Source organism: Macaca nemestrina, chromosome 9 (assembly GCF_043159975.1).
Source record: "Macaca nemestrina isolate mMacNem1 chromosome 9, mMacNem.hap1, whole genome shotgun sequence".
In the NCBI taxonomy this organism is placed as follows: Eukaryota; Metazoa; Chordata; class Mammalia; order Primates; family Cercopithecidae; genus Macaca; species Macaca nemestrina.
The window spans coordinates 107,919,814-107,943,692 of NC_092133.1; the positions used below are offsets into that span (position 1 = coordinate 107,919,814).

Consider the following 23,879-nt stretch of genomic DNA (forward strand, 5'->3'; position numbering starts at 1 on the left):
TACTCCAGGCCTAGTGGGCTTGAGACCTCAGGGAAGTTTGGCTTCTCTGGATCTCATTTGCCCCATCAAGATGACACAGTGAGGCAGCCCTGAGCCAAAGCCATGTTTGCGAAACAGAACAAGTGACCTTGGGGGCTGCAGAGCAAGTAAATACTAAGGAACATTGTCATTGCGCTCCTTACAACCACCAGGAGTAGATTAAAGCAAAGGAGACCATGAATTTCCTGCAAGAATTTCCCTATGAACAAGAAAGATCCCTGAGCTGCTGCCTGAGATAATTCAGTTCCAAGAGATCTACCACTAATTAGTTATTCACTTAGTTTGGAATTTTTAAGTGTAGACCAAAGATTGACTATAGCCTTGGAGATTTAAGCTTTTGCTCCGAAAAAGTTCAAGAATGGTATCATTGTTTTTTAAAAACCTCAGCTACTTTACTGCAATGACTGATGTGTGACTGTATTTTTTAAAATTCATCATTTATGATTCAACTCACTACAAGTAATTCTGATCCTAAAATTTTCTATGCCCTCAAAATTCCAAATTTAACTCTTCCTTTTTCCCCACAATGTAGCCCCTGCCCCAAAGCATTCCTTTACATACCCCTGAATTTCACCTCCAGTCACAATTCGTTCCCCTTACAGTCACTCCTCAGGCTGAGTCTGTCATAAACTCTCTACGTAAAACTCTCCCATCATCATTTCAGCCCAGAAAATTCCAGTCACAATTGCCTTCTGGGAAATCTAAATCAGGTTATGGTAATGTGACAGCTCATTCAATATCCTGAAACTCCCCAGCCTCCAGCCATCAACTCCCATTCACAAAATCATATTTTATAGAAAAACTTTAAATGAAAGCTTAGATTAGGCAAAGATTGTAGTTTGGTCAAGATACCTCCTGGGATTCACATTCTCCATGGAGGAATCTAACTGAATTCTAAAGAACAATTAAATGCAGTCAATATTACTTAAAAGTTTGAGTTTCTCAGTAAAGGCAGTCTGACAAGAAACAATGATCTGGAACTTGAAGGAGGCACCCAGAGATTTCAAGTTTCAAATTCACCCTCTAACATCAGGACTACTAGAGAGCTCCTTTAATTCAGACCAAAATGGTCAAGGCCATGTTCAGGTAGCTCGTATTTTTGAGATTGTTGGAATATTTGACCTCAGTGGGGGCACAGTACATGAGCTGAGAGTTGAATGTACACCAGAGGTTTGAAACAATGTGATTTGCCACTAAATGGCCATGTGATCTTGAGTAAGTCACAATTCATATGGGACTCCCTGTTCTCATCTATGAAATAAGAGCTAAGTCAGATGGCAGGTATGTCTCCTCACATGCTAAAGGCTTTTCCATGCACATTCAGCAGTCAAGCTCACATGGCAAGACCTGAAGGGTCACAACCTGAATTTCATTTTCTCAGTGAAAAGTGCTCACATGGATGATTCTCTATTTCCCTATCCTCTCTGGAAATATATTTACAAGATTCTGTTACCGTCGTCCTATAACCAAGTTGATGCAAATTATTATCTTTCTCAATTTTATAAGAAAGTAGGTCTTTAGTTTTGAAAACATGCCTACAAAACATATTTAAATGTGAACTTAACAAGAACAAGATGCCTTTTGCCCAAGTCAGTAGAACCTGTCCTAAACCTGTCATTTAAATGATCACTCATGAAATAATTGTCTCTCATAAGAAGACATGAACTAAAGGGAGACACAGGTATGATGGAATGGGATGCACCCTGAGTGCTAAAAATCTGGTCCCATTTCTGCATCTTGCATGAGTGGCCTCATGATCTTGACTGTCCCTTCCTGCTCTAAAATTTGGTTCCTCTGGAAAACACACTCTGTTCATTTTGGCCTTGAGTCTTAGCAATCTCATATGGTAAAAATGAGGAGCGGGTGCATAGCAAACAGTTCATAAACACTTATTTAATATACAACAAATTGAGCAGAGGTTCTCACCAAATTCTACTATGCTCAAGTTAATAAGAACTGAGAAGAGTGGAAGATTCCAAAGGAGGAATATAAATATATAAACATATGCAATTGAATTTTCTGATGGATCCTTAACTATTGAAGTATAAATTTACATTTGAGGAGTGTATACCTCCCACAACAAACTTAGATGGTTTGTATGTCATGTTTGAAAATTATATCATGTTTTATACTATCAGAAAAGGAGTCCTGTAGCCACATCCTTTGAGATGTGCAATTGTTACAATGTGCCTAGTGTGTTGTGCAGGGAAAAAAGATTAAAGAAATTTGATTGATGTGTTCACGGTTGTTCAAGAAAAAAACAGGCATTAGAGAAACTGTTCAAGTGAAGATTAAAGCCAAAAAAAGCTTCTCTCTTTCAAAATGGATACTTTTCAGAGTCTGCCTAAAAGATAATGTCTCCCAAGGTACTAAAAGCTATTGTGTTATCATCTGGGGAGGGATGCTCATGGCCGTGTGACCTTGGGCAAGTCCCTTAGTTTTCTATTTATAAACTCAGACATTCAACCAGATATCTTTTCCAGCTCTAAAATTCTATACCTGAGTCTGAGAATGAATGCCTTCTTGCAAATGAAGTTTAATTCTGGCTTTTTATTATGATACAGTGCGGTTCAAATATAACCCAAACAAAACCATGTCCCCCACTGCACAAAAAGAAACATCCAGAGCAAGCTTGATTTACATGGGAATTAGATCCAGCCTCAGATTTCAGCATCATTATGGATTCCCACCAGAACGCGCTTGAGTCTCCTCCGCCCTGTTCAACTGTGCAGTAAATCTTCAGGATGTGAGATCAGTACTTGTTCTGATAAATAAGTGATCAACATTAAGCAAATGCACTATATCATCAGCTTCCCTCTCGTCAGTCTCCCTTCCCTGCCAAATTCCTATGGAAACAAACAAACAAAAAAGTCAGAAGCAGAAAATGTTTTCGGCCCAATACATGATTTGTTTGACCAAGATTGCCCTATATTTTATCAGCATGGCCTCCACCTGCCCTCCCACCTAGCAGAACTATTTTCAGCACATAGGCCGATGCTTATTTTTGTAGATGCACTAAGCCACATCTCCTGTTAGGCAGTTTTTGTAGAGGAAGTTATTCCTTAAGCTCATCCAGCTGTTTTCTCAAGTGTACCTTTAGGAAAAGGGGAACGGGAAGCCTGAGAAGACACAGCTAGTTCAGAACTGTCCCTCGTGACTACAACTCAAGAAAATATCTCAGGGAACTTACCTTGTTAATAGCAGATCAGCAGCACCTCCTTGTATGAAGGGCAGTCATCTCATTTCTTTACTTGGCCATTGTAAGTCCTGGATAATTACTTTTCTCATTCTAACTTAATTTGCATTAAGCCCAGGGTGTTTAGTTTTTGAGACCTAACACTCAAATCTGGCAGACACTGGCTTGTGGTTAGGAATGCAAGACTCCTGGGAAAACATCTGGCCTCGTTCGGAACAAATGCCTGAATTCATTTTATTCTCATCTAGAAAACTCTCTGAATGTCCTTCCTAATGAAGTATATGCTGCACACACATTATTTTAAAATAAAAATAGATTGACAAATGACCTTTGAGAGAACCAGGAATAGGAGAATGTTTGCTACTTTACCATGAATTAATCATTAAAATGATTCCTAACGCTTTCCTAAAATTTTAAAGAACGACACACCAACTCAAGACATTCCAGTCTGACAATCGTGCTTTGAATGGACAGCGGCATTTTCAGCTCTCATTATTCTTACATTGTCATTCTATAACTTTACTGAGTCCCTATCACAACTACAGAATGAAGCATGCTGCATAACCTTTCTGTATACAGTACCTGTCACGTGGTTACTAAGCATTACAAAACATAAAAAGGGTGACAGCAATATTTTAGCTATGAATTAGCTAGTAATTACTTAGAAACTGTTGGCTTTTCATTAGCATACAGACATGCACACATATTAGTGTATGTATTTGTATGTGTTTGTATATGCATACATAGACATGTGTATATGTATATCTTAGACAATCAACTGGAAGCGTTTTTATTTCAATGTATGAACTATGTCTGAGAAGAACTAGAATCGCCAAACAAGTGATAATGCATCTCTATTCCAGCTACAGGAATCCAATGTAATTCTCTTCATCTACCTGCTCCATCATATACAAGTAGAACTTCCAAGAAAATACTCACTTTTTTCTAAATATTTCTCTCTGTTTAGTGCCAGAAAGCTAAGAGACCATGCATACTTAAGCTGATAAAAGTGTCACTGAAGCATCCAATCTAAGGAGACATGGAGTGCATTTGAATTAAAGGAAGTAGTGAGTGATACAATGCCTGCGCCTCCTCATCTTCTCCTTCTGAAAACCTGACCTCCTGGGAGTCTACATGTGTGGGATGAAGAAATGCAAATGGTCCAAAACACTGTGTGTCAAACTCAAGGACTGAATCCTCCAAGTGGATCCAACAATTCTCAGGAGGGTAACATTAGGTATATTCTAATTCAATGAGTAACTGATGGGTAGTTTATTTTTTGCATTAAATAAATAAAAGTAATATTATTTCACTCATTACATTTTTTCAGTAACTCTCCACATTAACTAGTTCTATGGAATACTGCATGGTATGTGTTATATTCTCCTCTTCTAGCCCTCCTAGAAATATTTAAAATATGGAAAAAGTTACATTGCAGGGTTTATTAACAGAAGAGCTAAGGTAACACCATGTTCCAATATTTATTGTGGACTGCAAGAAATCATTGAGAATTCCTGGATGACATAGTTCTCAAGAGCCATCCCACTTTGCCATTTGTGAACTCTGAGTTATGCAGTGTTGGTAATGTATGCCTCGGTTTCTTCTTCCAGATTTTCCTGAATTTCCTGAAACTGATTCACAGAACATCTCATTAGCATGGATTCCTTCATCCCTCCCCTCCCTCACCCAAGCCACCCAAATCTAGAGGCCACCAAAAACATCCTCTCTTTGGAAGATGTTTGCAACATTTTTGACTTGGTGTTCCCATTGCAGCCATTTCAATACCAGGAGCTCATTGATATTGTCACTTGGGCTATTTTGATCCTCCACATTTTGACATAATCTAAAAAAACAAAATACTGTAAAATGAGCTTTCGTAAGTTGTATGTGAAGTATTCACCTCCACTGCATCCTTCAGCCATAGGCATTATGGATTCCCCAGCCTTTAGAGTGAACATCAGCAAAGAGATGGGAGTTGAAGAGGCAGAGCCAGAGATGGGGCAGAGGTTAGTGAGCCAGAGGTCACTGAGAGTCATGTTCACCCACAACTTCTCACCCCCAAGGAAGGCCGCCAACTGCTGTGAGCAAACTCTGCTTTTTCTCTGAAAAGTCATCTATATTTTGAAAGACCTGCATTGTGACTTCACAGATTCAATAATACATAACTAGAGGGAATCATATAAACTAACAGTGTCATGCAGGTTGCACAGGAAATCTGCAATTCCATTCCTCTGGATAATGTACTTCATATGTAGGACATCTCTGGCTTTGGACAATGGGACTAGTAGCCCATCTGGAGGCAGATGCACTTTAGAAATGAGATTCTAGAGGGCGGTTCCAAGATGGCCGAATAGGAACAGCTCCAGTCTACAGCTCCCAGCATGAGCAGCGCAGAAGACGGGTGATTTCTGCATTTCCAACTGAGGTACTGGATTCATCTCATTGGGGCTTGTTGGACAGTGGGGGCAGCACAGTGGGTGCAGCCCAGCGAGCATGAGCCAAAGCAGGGTGAGGCATCGCCTCACCCAGGAAGCACAAGAGATCAGGGAATTCCCTTTCCTAGCTAAGGGAAGCAGTGACAGACAGCACCTGGAAAATCGGATCACTCCCACCCTAATACTGCGCTTTTCCAACTGTCTTAGCCAAGGGCACACCAGGAGATCATATCCTGTGCCTGGCTTGGAGAGTCCCACACCCACAGAGCCTCCCTCATTGCTAGCACAGCAGTCTGAGATGGAACTGCAAGGCAGCAGCGAGGCTGGGGAAGGGGAGCCTAGCATTGCTGAGGCTTGAGTAAGTAAACAAAGTGGCCAGGAAGCTCGAACTGGGTGGAGCCCACCGCAGCTCAAAGAGGCCTGTCTGCCTCTGTAGACTCTACCTCTGGGGGCAGGGCATAGCCCATCAAAAGGCAGCAGAAACCTCTGCAGACTTAAATGTCCCTGTCTGACAGCTTTGAAGAGAGTAATGGTTCTCCCAGCATGGAGTTTAAGATCTGAGAATGGACAGACTGCCTCCTCAAGTGGGTCCTTGACCCCTGAGTAGCCTAACTGGGAGGCACCCCCCAGTAAGGGCAGACTGACAGTTCACACGGCCGGTATCCTTCTGAGATGAAACTTCCAGAGGAATGATCAGGCAGCAACATTTGCTGTTCAGCAATATTCACTGTTCTGCAGCCTCTGCTGCTGATACCCAGGCAAACAGAGTCTGGAGTGGACCTACAGCAAACTCCAACAGACCTGCAGCTGAGGGTCCTGACTGTTAGAAGGAAAACTAACAAACAGGACATCGACACCAAACCCCATCTGTACATCACCATCATCAAAGACCAAAGGTAGATAAAACCACAAAGATGTGGAAAAAACAGAGCAGAAAAGCTGAAAATTCTAAAAATCAGAGTGCCTCTCCCCCTCCAAAGGAGTACAGCTCCTCACCAGCAATGGAACAAAGCTGGACGGAGAATGACTTTGACAAGTTGAGAGAAGGAGGCTTCGGATGATCAAACTTCTCCGAGCAAAAGAAGGAAGTTTGAACCCATTGAAAAGAAGCTAAAAACCTTGAAAAAAGATTAGATGAATGGCTAACTAGAATAACCAGTGTAGAGAAATCCTTAAATAACCTGATAGAGCTGAAAACCATGGCATGAGAACTATGTGATGAATGCACAAGTTTCAGTAGCTGATTCAATCAATTGGAAGAAAGAGTATCAGTGATTGAAGATCAAATGAATGAAATGAAGCAAGAAGAGAAGTTTAGACTAAAAGTAGTAAAAAGAAATGAACAAAGCCTCCAAGAAATATGGGACTATGTGAAAAGACCAAATCTACATTGATTGGTGTACCTGAAAGTGACAGGGAGAATGGAACCAAGTTGGAAAACACTCTGCAGGATATTATCCAGGAGAACTTCTTCAACCTAGCAAGGCAGGTCAACATTCAAATTCAGGAAATACAGAGAACACCACAAAGATACTCCTCAACAAGAGCAACTCCAAGACACATAATCGTCAGGTTCACCAAAGTTGAAATGAAGGAAAAATGTTAAGGGTAGTCAGAGAGAAAGGTCGGGTTACACACAAAGGGAAGCCCATCAGACTAACAGCGGATCTCTCGGCAGAAACTCTACAAGCCAGAAGAGAGTGGGGGCCAACATTCAACATTCTTAAAGAAAAGAATTTTCAACCCAGAATTTCATATCCAGTCAAACTAAACTTCATAAATCAAGGAGAAATAAAGTCCTTTACAGACAAGCAAATGCTGAGAGATTTTGTCACCCCCAGGCCTGCTTTACAAGAGCTCCTGAAGGAAGCACTAAACATGGAAAGGAACAACTGGTAACAGCCACTGCAAAAACAGGTCAAATTGTAAAGACCATCAAAGTTAGGAAAAAACTGCATCAACTAACGAGCAAAATATCCAGCTAACATCATAATGACAGGATCAAATTCACACATAACAATGTTAACCTTAAATGCAAATGGGCTAAATGCTCCAATTAAAAGACACAGACTGGCAAATTGTATAAAGAGTCAAGACCTATCAGTGTGCTATACTCAGGAGACCCATCTCACATGCAGAGACACACATAGGCTCAAAATAAAGGGATGGAGGAAGATCTACCAAGCAAATGGAAAACAAAAAAAGGCAGGGGTTACAATCCTAGTCTCTGATAAAACAGACTTTAAACCAACAAAGATCAAAAGAGACAAAGAAGGCCATTACATAGTGGTAAAGGGATCAATTCAACAAGAAGAGCTAACTATCCTAAACACATATACACCCAATACAGGAGCACCCAGATTCATTAAGGAAGTCCTTAGAGACCTACAAAGAGGCTTAGACTCCCACACAATAATAATGAGAGACTTTAACAGCCCACTGTCAACATTAGACAGATCAACTAGACAGAAAGTTAAAAAGGATATCCAGGAATTGAACTCAACTCTGCACCAAGTGTACCTAATACACATCTACAGCACTCTCCACCCTAAATCAACAGAATATACATTCTTCTCAGCAACACATCGCACTTATTCTAAAATTGACCACATAGTTGGAAGTAAAGCACTCCTCAGCAAATGTAAAAGAACAGAAATTATAACAAACTGTGTCTCAGACCACAGTGCAATCTAACTAGAACTCAGGATTAAGAAACTCACTCAAAACCGCTCAACTACATGGAAAGTGAACAACCTGCTCCTGAATGACCACTGGGTACATAACGAAAGGAAGGCAGAAATAAAGATGTTCTTTGAAACCAATGAGAACAAACACACAACAGACCAGAATCTCTGGGACACATTTAAAGCAGTGTGTAGAGGGAAATTTATAGCACTAAATGTCCACAAGAGAAAGCAGGAAAGATCTAAAATTGACACCCTAACATCACAATTAAAAGAACTAGAGAAGCAAGAGCAAACACATTCAAAAGCTAGCAGAAGGCAAGAAATAACTAAGAACAGAGCAGAACTGAAGGAGATAGGGACATAAAAAACCCTTCAAAAGATCAATGAATCCAGGAGCTGGTTTTTTGAAGAGATCAACAAAATTGATAGACTGCTAGCAAGACCAATAATGAAGACAAGAGAGAAGAATCAAATAGACGCAATAAAAAATGATAAAGGGTTGATATCACCACCTATCTCACAGAAATACAAGCTACCATCAGAGAATACTATAAACACCTCTACGCAAATGAACTAGAAAATCTAGAAGAAATGGATAATTTCCTGGACACGTACACCCTTCCAAGACTAAACCAGGAAGAAGTTGAATCCCTGAATAGACCAATAACAGGCTCTGAAATTGAGGCAATAATTAATAGCCTACCAATCAAAAAAAGTCTAGGACCAGATGGATTCACAGCCAAATTCTACCAGAGATACTAGGAGGAGCTGGTACCATTCCTTCTGAAACTATTCCAATCACTAGAAAAAGAGGGAATCCTCCCTAACTCATTTTATGAGGCCAACATCATCCTGATACCAAAGCCTGGCAGAGATACAACAAAAAAAGAGAATTTTAGACCAATATCCCTGATGAACATCAATCCAAAAATCCTCAATAAAATACTGGCAAACAGAATCAGGCAACACATCAAAAAGCTTATCCACCATGGTCAAGTGGGCTTCATCCCTGGGATGCAAGGCTGGTTCAACATATACAAATCAATAAACGTAATCCAGCATATAAGCAGAACCAAAGACAAAAACCACATGATTATCTCAATAGATGCAGAAAAGGCCTTTGACAATATTCAACAGCCCTTCATGCTAAAAACTCTCAAAAAATTAGGTATTGATGGGACATATCTCAAAATAATAAAAGCTATTTATGACAAACCCACAGCCAATATCATACTGAATGGGCAAAAACTGGAAGCATTCCCCTTGAAAACTGGCACAAGGCAGGGATGACCTCTCTCACCACTCCTATTCAACATAGTGTTGGAAGTTCTGGCCAGGGGAATCAGGCAGGAGAAAGAAATAAAGGATATTCAATTAGGAAAAGAGGAAGTCAAATTGTCCCTGTTTGCCAATGACATGATTGTATATTTAGAAAACCCCATCGTCTCCGCCCAAAATCTCCTTAAGCTGAGAAGCAACTTCAGCAAAGTCTTAGGATACAAAATCAATGTGCAAAAATCACAGGCATTCTTATACACCAATAACAGACAAACAGAGAGCTAAATCATGAGTGAACTCTCATTCACAATTGCTTCAAAGAGAATAAAATACCCAGGAATCCAACTTACAAGGGATGTGAAGGACCTCTTCAAGGAGAACTACAAACTACTGCTCAATGAAATAAAAGAGGACACAAACAAATGGAGGAACATTCCATGCTTATGGATAGGAAGAATCAATATCATGAAAATGGCCATACTGCCCAAGGTAATTTATAGATTCAATGCCATACCCATCAAGCTACCAATGACTTTCTTCACAGAATTGGAAAAAACTACTTTAAAGTTCATATGGAACCAAAAAAAAAGAGCCCGCATTGCCAAGACAATCCTAAGCCAAAAGAACAAAGCTGGAGGCATCACTCTACCTGACTTCAAACTATACTATAAGGCTACAGTAACCAAAACAGCGTGATACTGGTACCAAAACAGAGATATAGAACAGAGCAGAACAGAGCCCTCAGAAATAGTACCACACATCTACAACCATCTGATCTTTGACAAACCTGACAAAAACAAGAAATGGAGAAAGGATTCCCTATTTAATAAATGATGCTGGGAAAACTGGCTAGCCATATTTAGAAAGATGAAACTGCATCCCTTCCTTACACTTTATACAGAAATTAATTCAAGATGGATTAAAGACTGAAATGTTAGACCTAAAACCATAAAAACCCTAGAAGGAAACCTAGGCAATACCATTCAGGACACAGGCATGGGCAAAGACTTCATGTCTAAAACACCAAAAGCAATGGCAACAAAAGCCAAAATTGACAAATGGGATCTAATTAAACTAAAGAGCTTCTGCACAGCAAAAGAAACTATCATCAGAATGAACAGGCAACCTTCAGAATGGGAGAAAATTTTTGCAATCTACTCATCTGACAAAGGGCTAATATCCACAATCTACAAAGAACTCAAACAAATTTACAAGAAAAAAAACAACTCCATCAAAAAGTGGGTGAAGGATATGAACAGACACTACTCAAAAGAAGACATTTATGAGGCCAACAGACACATGAAAAAATGCTCATCACTGGCCATCAGAGAAATGCAAATCAAACCACAATGAGATACCATCTCACACCAATTAGAATGGCCATCATTAAAAAGTCAGGAAACAACAGGTGCTGGAGAGGATGTGGAGAAATAGGAACACTTTTACACTGTTGGTGGGACTGTAAACTAGTTCAACCATTGTGGAAGACAGTGTGGCAATTCCTCAAGGATCTAGAACTAGAAATACCATTTGACCCAGCCATCCCATTACTGGGTATATACCCAAAGGATTATAAATCATGCTGCTATAAAGACACATGCACACATATGTTTATTGAGGCACTATTCACAATAGCAAAGACTTGGAACCAACCCAAATGTCCATCAATGATAGACTGGATTAAGAAAATGTGGCACATATACACCATGGAATACTATGCAGCCATAAAAAAGATGAGTTCATGTCCTTTGTAGGGACATGGGTGAAGCTGGAAACCATCATTCTCAGCAAACTATTGCAAAAACAGAAAACCAAACACCACATGCTCTCACTCGAAAGTGGGAAGTGAACAATGAGATCACTTGGGCACAGGAAAGGGAACATTACACTCCAGGGCCTGTTGTGGGGTGAGGGGAGAGGGGAGGGATAGCATTAGGAGATATACCTAATGTAAATGATGAGTTAATGGATGCAGCACGCCAACATGGCACATGTGTACATATGTAACAAATTTGCACATTGTGCACATGTACCCTAGAACTTAAAGTATAATTTAAAAAAAAAAAGAAAAGAAAAGAAATGGATTCCACTTCCAAGCACAGCAGCCTGAGAAGTTCTGCAGATCCATTTCCTAGCAAAACTGGTAAAAAATATTGTTTATAAAAATAAAAATTAAAAACTCTGGAAATGATCCTAAGGTCATACAGCAAATGAAGAAACATTTATTCAAGAAAACTTACTAAACCTCTGTAAGAACAATGACAATCTATAATATTTGTGCCAAGACCCACCCCCTCCCTCTCTCCTCCTAGCTCAATGAGATGGAAAATCCACCCCAGAGAAGTGCAGCCAAGAACATGAGGTTTGCTCCTCACCCAGCTCCTCAGAGGATTATCGTCTCTGGAGGGGCAGGACATCCCCATTTCCTTTGTAGCCCTTAGCTACCTGTTGCTGAGGCTAAGTTCCAGGTGAGTGAGGCTGAGAAATGAAGGCTTCTTTCTTCTACTCAGCCCCCACTTGTGGGACAGAGGTTCTGCCTTGGGTCTGGCACAGCTGAAAATTATCCAGTCCCAGTCGTCCTTGTCTCAGCTGGAAAGGTAGAGGCTTCACACTCAGAGAAGAAGGCCAAGAAGACCTAAGGTCACTGCCACATCCACCCATTGAGCATTAAGTTTTTAAAGCCCTGATGTCACACTGTCCTAAAAGCAGCAAGGTAAAAATGACTTCTCACTAACATAGGAAACCCAATAAGAATAGTAGCTGATTTCTTTCTTTTATGACTTTTCCTGCCCCTCCATCCCTGCCTTCTCCTCACTTTTTTTTTTTTAGACAGTTTGACCTGAATGACTAAACTATAGACACAAGGGATTTATCTACGTCCGTTGTGACTCATAGAGTTTAAGCATCCAATTAAATATCTCTAGGCTTCAGTTCCTAGGGTTTTCCAAATTTCTGCTGACAACTATTTCATATATAGACATTTTAAAACTAGGATTCACCTGTTTAATCATGCTTAAGACAGTTTTTTAAACATAATGCTTTTTTGTATTATTAACAATATTTTTTTAAAACTTTTTATTTTAAGCTCAGGCATACATGTGCAGGTTTGTTATACAGGTAAACGTGTCATGGGGATTTGTTGTACAGATTATTTCATCGCCCAGGTATTAAGCCTAGTACCCATTAGTTATTTTTCCTAATCCTCTCCCTCCTCCTACCCTCCACCTTCCAATAGGCCCCAGTGTGTGTTATTCCCCTCCATGTGTCCATGTGTTCTCATCATTTAGCTCCCACTTATAAGTGAAAACATATGGTAATTGGTTTTCTGTTCCTGCCTTAGTTTGCTAAGGATAATGGCCTCTGGCTCTATCTATGTTCCTGCAAAGGACATGATCTCATTTTTTTACGGCTGCATAGTCTTGCATAGTGTGTATGTACCTTATTCCCTTTATCCAGTCTACCATGGATGAGCATTCAGGTTGATTCCATATCTTTGCTATTGTGAATAGTGCTATAGTCAACATACGCGTGCATGTGTCTTTATGATGGAATGATCTATATTCCTTTGGGTATATACCCAGTAATGGGATTGCTGGGTTGAATGCTGTTTCTGTTTTTAGGTCTTTGAGGAATCACAACACTGTCTTCCACAATGGTTGAACTAATTTACACTCCCATCAACAGTGTATAAGTGTTCCTTTTTCTCCACAACTTAACCAGCATCTGTTATTTTTTGACATTTTAATAATAGCCATTCTGACTGGTGTGAGATGGTATCTCATTGTGGTTTTGATTTGCATTTTTCTAATGATCAATGATGTTGAGCATTTTTTCATATGCTTATTGGCTACACATATGTCTTCTATTGGCTACACATATGTCTTCTTTTGCAACCTATCATGTCCTTTGCCCACTTTTTAATGGGGTTGTTTGTTTTTCTTTTTTCTTGTAAATTTGTTTAAGTTTCTTACAGATGCTGGATATTAGACCTTTGTCAGATGCATAGTTTGCAAATATTTTCTTCCATTTTGTAGGTGGTCTGTTCACTCTGTTGATAGTTTGTTTTGCTGTGCAGAGCTCTATAGTTTGATTAGATCCCGTTTGTCAACTTTTGCTTTTGTTGCAATTGCTTTTGGTATCTTCTTCATGAAATCTTTGCCGTTCCTATGTCCAGAATGGTATTGCTTACGTTGTCTTCCAGGATCTTTATAGTTAACAGTTGAGTATTTATTAGAAACAGTGAAGGCCAGAGACAATGGCATAGCATATTCAAAGCACTCAAAGCAAAAAACTCTTGACTGACAACCCTATTCCCAGCAAAGCTCTCTTTCAAAAATTAAGTTGAAATAAAGACATTCCCAGATAAACAAAAGGAGAGAACTTGTTGCTAGCCAATTTATCTTACAAAAAGTACTAAAGAAATTTCTTCAGGCTAAAAGTATGTGATCCCAGAGGGTAAATACATGAAAACACAAAGAGCCCTGGCAATGATGATTATGTAATTATATATATAAAAAAGCATAAATACGTATGTCTACTCTTTTCCTTTCTCAACTGGTTTAAAAAGCAATTTGATAAAACAAAACACATATAATTTATTTTTAGGTCTATAACATATGGAAATATAACATATTTGTAATAATAGGACAAAGGAGGTGGGTGGGAACAAAGCTATTCTGGGCTAAGAAAATCAATCTACATGGTTCCTGAAATCCATAGGACCAAAGGAAGAGATACAGAAATCACAAAAATGAAAGTTAATATAACAAAAGCTAAAAATATATAGATCCTCTGTTTTCTTCGCCAAGTATCTTAAAACTTAAATCTATATAATACCATATTTATAGGAATATAATACTGGGCTTGTAACATTTATAGATGTAATAAATATAACAATGATAACATAAAATGGAGGAAAAGAGGCCGGGCATGGTGGCTCACGCCTGTAATCCCAGCACTTTGGGAGGCCAAGGTGGGCGGATCACAAGGTCAGGAGATCGAGACCATCCTGGCTAACACAGTGAAACCCCATCTCCACTAAAAATACAAAAAATTAGCTAGGCGTGGTGGCGAGTGCCTGTAGTCCCAGTGACTCGGGAGGCTGAGGCAGGAGAGTGGCGTGAACACGGGAGGCGGAGCTTGCAGTGAGCCGAGATCGCATCACTGCACTCCAGCCTGGGTGACAGAGCGAGACTCCATGTCAAAAAAAAAAAAAAAGAAAAGAAAAAGGAGGAAAAGAGAATAAGAATAAAACTATACTGGAGTAATAGTTCTTATACTGGAATTAAGTTAGTATAAATTCGAAGCTGATTATTATAGGTTAACATATGTATGGTAAGCCATAGAGCAACCACTAAGGAAATCACTTAAAAAGTTTTAAAAAATTAAGAAATAAAAATGCTACATTAGATAAATATTTGCTTTATCTAATATATAAGAATTAGAGAAACAAGAGAGGCATGAAACATGTAGGAAAAAAGAGGTAAAATGGCAAATGAAAAAATCCAACTATATCAATAATAGACTTAAGTATGAATGGATTAAAAAATCCAATCAAAAGGCAGATATTGTCAGACTAGACAAAGAAACAAAGAAGACCCAATCACATGCTGTCTTCAGGAGACACATTTTTAATTCACAGATACAAAGACATTGAAAATAAAAGGATAAAATATGTATATATATATCATGCAAACAGCAACTGCAAGGAAACTGGAGTGACTATACTAATATCAGACAAAATAGACCTTAGAACAAAAAATATATATATTACTAGATATGAACAGGAGTATTTTATAATCATAAAAATGTCAATTCATCAGGAAGATACAATAATTGGAAACATGTATACCTGTAACAACATTATACCAAAATACATGAATTAAAAACAGCAGAAACGAAGGAAGAAATAGACAATTTAACAATAATAAATGGAGACTTCAGTGTCCCACTTTCACGAGTGTATAGAACAACTAGGTAGAGATCAACAAAGAAACAGAAGTCTTGAACACATTAACCCTGACATACATCTAGAGACTACACCACTCAACAACAACAGACCACATGCTCTTCTCAAGTGCACACAGAGATTAACTCTGTGTTCATGCTAGGCCATAAGACACACCTTGATAAACTTTAAAGTACAGAAATGATAAGAAGCATGTTCTCTGACCACAACGAAATGAAATTTCATAAAGAATCAATATCATAAAGAAATTTGGGGAATTGACAAATATGTGGAAATTAACCCTCTCCTAGGTAAACCAAAAGGGAAAATAGAAAACAATTTGAGATGAATGAAAATGTAATAAAACAACATGTAGAAATTATGAAATGCAAATAAAGCAGAGGTTACATGGAAATCAATAGCTATAAATGCCTATACTAAAAAATAAGAAATATCTTAAATCAGTAACCTCACTTTCCACTGTAAGGTGCCAGCAAAGAACAAACTAAACCCAAAGCAAGTGAAGGGAACAAAGTACTACTAAAGATTAGAGAATAGAAAATCAACAGAGACAATTCATGAAACCAAAATCTAGTTCTTTGAAAAGATAAATAAAATAGACAAACCTTAACCAGATTGATAAGGGGAGAAAACATGAAATGAGTCAAACTACTGAAATTAAAAAAAATGAAAGGGGATATTAGTACCACCCTACAGAAATAAAAAGGATTCTAAAGGAATTTATTTACCAATAAATTAGATCACTTAGATGAAATGGACAATTCCTAGAAATACATGCTCTACAGAAACTGAATCAAGAAGAAATATACAAACTTAATACACCAATCACAATAAATTTAATTAGTGATAAAAAATACCCACAAAGAAAAGTGCAGAACATATGTCTTCATGAATGAATTCCCCTGAATATCTAAAGATTACCCATTCTTCACAAACTCCTGCAAGAAATAGAAGAGAATAGTACACTTCTTAACTCATTCCATGAACACAGTGTTACCCTGATACCAAAACCAGACAAAAACATCACAAGAACAAACTACACACCAGCATGCATACCTTATAAATACAGAGCAAAAATCCTCAGCAAAATACTAGATAGTGCAATCCAGCCACATGTAAAAGGAAATACATATCACGACCAAGTATGATTTATCTCATTAATGTAAGTTTGACTTAACATCTAAAAATCAGTTAATGTGATACATCTTATCAATTTAATAAAAGCACCAAGATAACATGATTACATTACAGACAGAGAAAACTCATTTGACCAGACCTAATATCCTTTCTTGATAAAAATGCTCAAAAAACTAGGAATACAAGTAAAAGTCCTCAAGATGATAAGGGGCATCTATGAAAGGTGCACTGTTAATGTAATAATTAATAATGAAAGACTGAATTCTTCCCCTTCTCCTTTATGACCAGGAACAACACAAGAATATTATATCTCACCACTTCACCCACTTCTATTCATCATTGTACTGGAAGCCCTTGCAAGGGCAATTAGGCAGGAAAAACAAATAAAAATACATCTAGATTGGAAAGGAAGAAGTAATACAATTTCTATTCACGTGTGACATGATCTTATATGTAGACAATTCTGAGGAATCCACTGAAAAACTATTAGAACTAATAAAAGAGCAGAGCAAACTTGCAGCATACAAGATCAATATAGAAAAATCAATTGCATTTTTACACATTTCCAATGAATGATTAGAAAATGAAATTAAGAGAGCAATTTCATTTACAATAGCATCAAAAAGATCAAAACACTTAGAAATAAATTTAATCAAGGAGGTACAAATCTTATAATCTGAAAACTACAAAATGTTGAAATGAATTTTTTAAAAATAAAAATAAATGGAAGATAATAGATGGAAAAGTGTCTCACATTTACAGACCAATATTATAGATTCACATTGTTAAAATGGCAATATTTCCAAAGTTCATCTACCATGTAAGTCCTATTAGAATCCTAGTTAGCTTTTTTGTAAAATTTGTCAAGCTAATTCTAAAATTCATATGGAATGGTAGGGCAGTCAGAATAGCCAAAATAATCTTGAAAATTAATAATAGAGTTGGAAGGTTCACATATTCCAACTCTTTGAAAACTTATATTGTGGACAAACAGCAATCAAAACAGTGTAGTCCTAGTAGAATGAGGGACTTGTAGATCAATGGAATAGAATTGAAAGTTCAGAAATGAAGCCATGTGTCTATGTTCAACTGATTTTGACAAGGGTACAAGATCATTCAATGGGAAAGATTAATCTTTTCAATAAGTGACGCCAGGAAACTGGATAGCCAAGTGAAAAGAAAGAAGTCAAACCTTTATCTCACATCATATATAACAATTAATTCAAATGGATCAGAGAACTAAATGTAAGTGTTAAACTATAGAACTCTTAGAAGAAAACATCAAGGTAAATCTTCATGACCTAGTGTTTGCAACGGATTCTTAGCTATGGCATTAAAAGCATGAGCAACAAAAGAAAAAATAGATAATTTGAGTTAATCAAAATTAAAAACTTTTGTGCTTCAAAGCACACCATCAGGAAAGTGAAACACAATCCTCAGAATGGAAGAAAATATTTGCAAATTATATTCTTCATAAGGCATTTGCATCTACACTATACAGCTCTTCCAAATAAATAATTAAATCCACATAACTCCAATACAAATGGGAAAATTATTAGACACCTCTCCAAGAAGATATTCAAGTGACCAAAAAGCACATAAAAGAATGCTTAACACCAGTAGTCATCAGTGCAAATCTAAGTCACAATAAGATGGTACTTCATACCCACCAAAATAGCTGTAATCAAAACATAAGACGATAGCAAGTATTGACAAGAAGGTGGAGAAAACCTAATCCTCACACACTAGAGCCACTTTCGAAAACAGTGTGGTAGTTCCTTGTTTTGTTCAGCTCAGGCTGGGCAGCTTAAGATAAACATATTTCTCACAGTTCTGGGAAGGCTGAGAGGCTGAGATTGAGGTGTCAGCCAATTCCTCACATGGCGGAGAGAGGGAGCGAGTTCTGGTGTCTCTTCCTCTTATTATAAGGACACTAAATCCCAACATGAGGGCTCTACCCTCATGGCCTCATCTAAATCCAATTCTCTACCAAAGGCCTGTTCTCTAAATACAGTCACATTGGGGGTTAGAGCCTCAGCATATGAATTTAGGGGGGTGGGGGAGGTACACAATTCTGTACACAGCATTCCTTAAATGGTTATTTTAACATAGAGTTATCATCAGACCTAGCAATTCAACCCACAGACGTATACCCTAGAGAAATGAAAACACATCCACACAGAAATTTATGCACAAATATCTATAATAGCATTATTCAGAATAGCCAAAAGGTGGAAACCATCCAAATGTCCATCAACTGAGGAATGGACAAACAAAACGCAGCACAGCCATACAACAGTGTATTATTCGACCATGAACAGTAATGAAGTACTGATACATGCGACAACAGGGCTGAGCCTTTCAGACATGATTCTAAGTGAAAGAAGCAAGTTACAAAGATCACGTATTACATGTTTCTGATAATATAAAATTTCCAGAACGAAAAAATGTATTAAATTGTATTTATAGAAAGAAAAAGTAGATTAGTGATTGCCTAGGGCTTGGAAGAATGAGGTGATGAGGAGTTATAACTTAAAAAAGGGCATTTCTTTTTGAGGTAATGGAAAATGTATAAATTAAATATGTCAACAGTCGCACATATCTTGAATATACTGAAAACTATCGAATTGTGCATTTCAAATGGGTTAATTTTGTGGTATATAAAGATAGCTTAATTGAACTTAAAAATCTAGAGACTAGGTCGGGCTCGGTGGCTCATGCCTGTAATCCCAGCACTTTGGGAGTCCAAGGCGGGTGGATCACAAGGTCAGGTGATGGCGGGTGATGGAGACCATCCTGGGTAACATGGTGAAACCCCATCTCTACTAAAAATACAAAAAAAAAAAAAAAAGAAAGAAAAAAAAACAATAAAAAAATTAGCCGGGTGTGGTGGCGGGCACCTATAGTCCCCGCTACTCGGGAGGCTGAGGCAGGAGAATGGTGTGAACCCGGGAGGCGGAGCTTGCAGTGAGCCGGGATCGCACCTCTGAGCTCCAGCCTGGGTGACAGAGCGAGATTCCGTCTAAAAAAATAAAATTTTAAAAAAAAGTCTAGAGACTAACAGTAATTTCACGGTGTTTTCTGATTATAAAAAAGGTATATTATTCAGTAGTGGTAATAAGAATAGCAATAACTATAAATAGCTTTAAAGTAAATAGTGTATGGTTAAATAAAAAATAAGAACAATAAGAAGAAAATATTAGCCCATAAAACACATAATACAAAAGTGAAATAAGAGGGTCCCATAGCTTTGGTGGGTGGGGCAGTGTAACAGGCAGGGATATTACTTTAAAACATGATTTTGCTCTTTGATAGGATCATTTTCGTGCAGTTATGTCAAAACTGATCATTCAAAATGGCTTTGTCAAATGCCCCACGTGGCTGTGGGATTGCCCTCTCTGCAGCAATCAATTCATCTCCCAAATGTTTGATCTGCTAACAGCTATTGTGGCCACCTCCCAAGAATCCACAGCCCATTCTTTCATTTCAGGCCGTTAAATAAGCTTTTTAAAATCTAGAGTCTACAACCACTAAACTCCTACTAATTTTATTGAGAAAAGAGAGTAAGTAAATTGTCTCACCCTAAAACCGAATCATTCTTCATTCTCTTTTTTCTTTTTCTTTGCTGTCCAGGGACTCACAGACTCACATCCGGTTTTCTTTAGTTTTTTTTTTTTTCTCTCTCTCTTTCTCAGTCAGCCTTTCAGGTCATTCTGCACATTATTATTCAAATAGTTTCTCCAGGGCACATTTTTGCATTTGTTTTTTAAAATAACATTTTAACATGTCTATCAAATAATCATATACATATTTATATATAATTATTATGTAACTATTCAGCAATAACAACATAGTTTTAAAAAATTGTTATATTAAAAATAGAACTCTAAAGAGAACTGATATGAAAAAAAATAAAGCAGAAACCCAAAGGTTTACTTCTTTCTTTTTTTTTTTTTTTTTTTTTTTCTGAGATGGCGTTCTGCTCTGTTTCCCAGGCTGGCGTGCAGTGGCGTGATCTTGGCTCACTGCAACCTCTGATTCTGGGTTCAAGTGATTCTCTTGCCTCAGCCTCCTGAGTGGCTGGGATTACTGGCGACCGCCACCACACCCGGCTAATATTTTTGTATTTTTAGTAGAGATGGGGTTTCACCATGTTGGCAAAACTCTACATGCAGCGCAACTGTTTACCAGCTAGACTTCTCCATTCTTTAGATGTTACTCATGATCTCAGCTACTGAGATGGTTGCCTTGGGTTTGTTCTTGACTTTGTCTTCTCTGATTCAAAAAAAAAAAATAGTACATCCACTGCTCATCTCCTATGTGGGAATGCTACTAATAGACTTGCTTCTTCTTTAATGGCATTATTTAACATGATTGCAAAAATGATATAAAACATTGCTCTGACTGCAATTGCAGCTTTACCAGTTGAGTATTATTTCAGAGCTAACACCACTGACCACTGAAAGAATAAAAATTCAAGAAAGACTATTGAGGTCCAAAAAGAAATCCAACACATATGTTTCAAATAAAAGAACTTTAATGAGGGAGTTATATAGAGAGTTGTCGAAAATGTTAAGGTAACTAGTAAGGGCTGCTGAGACAGCCTGACTTGGAACGGTGAGAAACTGTCAACACCGGTAGGGCTGGAAGGGCAGGGAGATGAAAATGTGCTGTTGGAGCCCTGTGAGAGCATCAGGCTGGAGGCCAGGGTCACCCAGCAGGAGCTGCCATCACTGAGGGACACAGACACTGCCTGAGCCATGGGGGTTGGGAGTGGGGAGGGAACTGTCCCAGATAATCTCTCTCGCTCTCCTCTTTTTCTCTGCCTTTCTCTGCATTCTAGTCTTTGATTTCCAGCCAGTGAGCTCAGGGAATGAAGTTCATAGGAGTCAGCTCCCTTAGGCATAAGGAGGGAAGAGCTGGACTGGGAATTTTCCCGGGGAGGCAAAGGTAGAGCACGCTAGTCTAGGTACTCGGGAAACAGAACCCAGGCATCTCAGGAAACATCCTTGGACCAAATACCTAAGATCCTACTGCAGCTACCAATCTGTAGCTTTTCTGCAAAGCCAGGATAGCCTCCAAGAGCTATTTCCAGGGCTGAGCAGAATCTTCATTTCCCTCTGCTATCTCCTCGTAATTTCACCTTTGGTGAAGACCCCTCCTTTCATGGTGATTCTCAACGGACATAGACTACGCAATTATAATTTTCCTGGGAAAAGATCCAGAAGTAGAAGTGGGTACACTGGCATTCCTTTGATGGGGTCTAGGTTGAATATTAGAATGTTCAATCAGACAAGGAATTCTGGTTGTTGAGAACCAGCTGCAGGTGATCATCTCCTTTGGAGCAAGAGCAAAGCAGCCTCTGGTTCTGTACAAAGGCCACAGCCTCTTCTTTCTTCTTGAGACTGCTGCCCATACATGGAATAACCATTTCCCACATCTTTACCCAGTTTACTCTCAAAATGTAAGGCTATACAGCCATTACCTTGTGACCGTCATAATAACTAAGGCTCTGTTATTGACTAGCACAGACGTCATCACAGACTAGACTCGGAACTCTCTTGTGCCTGCAGCCTTGATAGTTAGGGGAGTATTTGTGGAGTACATCATGCTATTTGGTCTGTCATACAACATCAACTTCATTGTGCCTGTATCAGCCAGGGTCACAGCAGGGAAAGAGTTCCACTCCAATGACTCAACTGAAGAGATTTTAATGAAGGAGCAATTTCAGAGGTGTGAGCAGCATTAAGGGAACCGATGAAGGATGTCAAATCGCCCAGAAGTTTTCAGTTATGGGAAACTATTACCACTTTTAGTGCAGAAAAGGAAAGTGGGGGGTGCTGATAATGAGGTCAGAGCTGGAGTTCTGCAGCAGGGCCTGCCAGGCAGATGTCGGTCACGGAGGGACACAGCTACTTCCAAACATGAGATGCATGTGGGCTGGGGGAAGTGAATTCCCCTCCCTACTTCTCTCTCCATCTGCCTCTAGTATCTGGCAGATGGCCTCCCTCTGGCCACACTTCACCCTTCCCAGGAGCAACAGCACTCACGTAGGCTGACACATGAGGGTCCACCTGCCTGGTCCATTACAAGACAGAGGAGCAGGTTGGAAAGGGGCAAGGCATGAAATGGAAAGTAACCAGCCCCGCATCCCTCCATAGGAACCTTCTAAAACTACTTTATAATATTGGGAGAAAGCTAGATTTGAATTCTTGCCAAGAGGACGCAATTACAGAAGTGCTGAAAGATTTTGCTAGTTATGTAACAAATGCCCAGTCAAACCTGAAAACAGCATTATAGATTCCATTTTAGGGCTAACAGTCTGGTTCAAGCACAGAAGTACTAAGAATACAATCCATTTGTGTGAAATTCTCTACATTAAACACACATGCATTGTATATTTTTTCATTCTGTCTCATCAGTAATCATTTTTAAAAACTCTTGGGGAGTAACTCAACTTTATTCCCTAAAGCAACCAACTAAACTGTGGCTTTTTTTTTTTTTTTTTTTTTTTTTGAGACAGGGTCTCGCTCTGTCACCCAAGCTGTAGTGTAGTGGCACAATCATAGCTCACTGCAGCCTCAAACTTTTGGGCTCCAGTAGAAATATAACTTTACTTAATTTCCACTTTCTCCAAATCTCATCAACATTCGGTGTATGTAAATGTACCATTCAGTACCTCTAACGTGTGTGTGTCTTGCACATGTACAACTCTCTCTCACACACAGAATCTACTATAGAACTGGAAAAGAGAGCATAAATAGCATCATATTGATGTTTGAAAAACTGCATAATTTCTCACCTCAGGCTCCCCAGTAGCTAGAATTATAGGTGCCCAGTTAATTTTTTTTCTTTTACTTTTTGCAGAGATGGGGTCTCACTGTGTTGCCCAGGCTGGTACCTATTATTGTGAAACAGTGGGATTGTTGTTTATGGAAGTTACTGTAAATGTAAATAGAGTACTATGACTTAGCATCAAAGCACGGTGGCTAGGGGGTTCCATGTTGCCTTTTTTTCTCCTGTTTAGTATGCAGAAAATTATACAGTTCCTTCCACTCCAGTTTCATTGTATCTGTCACACCACAAATAACACGATCAATCACAATTTGTGTCTATGGTCAAATGCCTTGTTTCTCTAA

At 38.7% G+C, this 23,879-nt stretch overlaps 1 long non-coding RNA gene across 1 annotated transcript in view; it reads right to left on the bottom strand.

Moving 5' to 3' along the window:
• Positions 1–2,608: 2,608 nt before the first annotated feature.
• Positions 2,609–23,879, bottom strand: part of LOC105495953 (uncharacterized) — a 36,075-nt gene continuing 14,804 nt past the window's right edge. The window contains exon 3 of the long non-coding RNA XR_011607499.1: positions 2,609–4,866. This is a non-coding gene — a long non-coding RNA (uncharacterized lncRNA). The remainder of the gene's footprint in view (positions 4,867–23,879) is intronic.